Below are 1,587 nucleotides of genomic sequence, written 5' to 3' on the forward strand. Positions count from 1 at the left end.
TGGGGGACGTCCCCTGCTGACCTCCAGAGCCAGCCCCATGGTCCCCCGTGTCCTCCCATGGTCACCTCGCCCCCGCGAGGAGCCGATGCCCCCGCGGGGGACGCGGGGGTCTCCGGGCTGTGGCTGCCGCCCGGGCTGGCACGGCGCCGGTGGCACGCCGGGCACACGCTCCCACAAGCTGTTGTTTATCAGGCGGGCGGTGAAATGAGGCGTCGGAGGACGCGGTGAGCCAGCCCCATGGTCCCCCGTGTCCTCCCATGGTCACCTCGCCCCCGCGAGGAGCCGATGCCCCCGCGGGGGACGCGGGGGTCTCCGGGCTGTGGCTGCCGCCCGGGCTGGCACGGCGCCGGTGGCACGCCGGGCACACGCTCCCACAAGCTGTTGTTTATCAGGCGGGCGGTGAAATGAGGCGTCGGAGGACGCGGTGAGCCATGAACCGGCTGTGCCGTGGCGGGGGCCCTGTCCCCCAGGCCCAGCCCCCACGGTGCAAGGACAACTGCCCGGGCTGGGCGCTCTGCTGGCACCGTGATTTTGGGGGTCCCCTGCCCAGCAGGGGCACAGGGCTGGAGCATCGCCCACCTGCCCATCCCTGCAAGGGGCCAGGGAGCCCCAGCAGCGTGGCAGGGAGGTGACTGGTGTCTTGTCCTCAGTCTCTGTGCCCACAGGTCAGGGACAGATGGTGATCCCACCCCCTTGGCAGCTGCAGCAACATCTGCCCACGCTCAACATCTGGAAACCGCGTCTAAGCGGGGGATGCATCTCCTCGGCCCCGCGACCCCTGTGAGCCCAAACCTGTCCCCAGAAGGCCTCGCCACCACCACAGGACCCCTGGCCACGCGGCAGCACTGGCGGCTTTGCACCAGGGCGGGCAGGCTGATGCCAAGGGACAGATGGGATGACCAGCCTCCCCCAGCTGGAGCCCCTGGTCCAGCACGGAAGCCCCCAACACCACGTTCCCCATCCCAAGGCCACGCCACGGTGTCCCCCAGGGTCCTGGAGTGTGAAAAAGGGCACAGCCACCCTACAGTGTCACCTTTCGGTACTGTGGGCAGGGGACCAAGCGCTGAGCCCAGCAGCCTGGACTCGACACTGGATAACTGGGAATGGTTCATATCCCCCTCCACAGCTCCGGCACCATCAAAGGTCGCAGCATCCCCGTGTTGGCGTTCCCGGGAGTGGGGAGCCCAGGGGGTCCCCCGAGGTGACCTTCCACAGGGGTCCCTGGGTTGAGCATGGTACTGGGGGAACCCCAGCAGTGGGGAAGGGGCTGCTGTGCCCCTGAGAGCCGTGCTGCCCCATCTGTGGGATGTGCCCCCCCGCCTGGGGTGCTGGTCCTGGCTCCCCACCCCACAGTGCCATTGGGGCCACAACCAAAGCGAGGTTGGCACCACTTGGCTGACACCCCGCTGCCCCTACCCTGCTCCCCCAGCACCACCCCAGCCGGTGTGGCACTACAGCTTTGGGGGGACCCCAACCCCATGGTGAAGCCCCCCAAGAGGTGTCGGGGCGGGCGGGGGGCCAGGGAGGCCGCACAGGGCGTCCGGGCGGCCTCTTGGCTGCAAAGGCTGGGAAAAGGGCAGGCAGTTC

Source organism: Corvus brachyrhynchos, unplaced genomic scaffold (genome assembly GCF_000691975.1).
Source record: "Corvus brachyrhynchos isolate BGI_N302 unplaced genomic scaffold, ASM69197v1 scaffold340, whole genome shotgun sequence".
NCBI classification, from domain to species: domain Eukaryota; kingdom Metazoa; phylum Chordata; class Aves; order Passeriformes; family Corvidae; genus Corvus; species Corvus brachyrhynchos.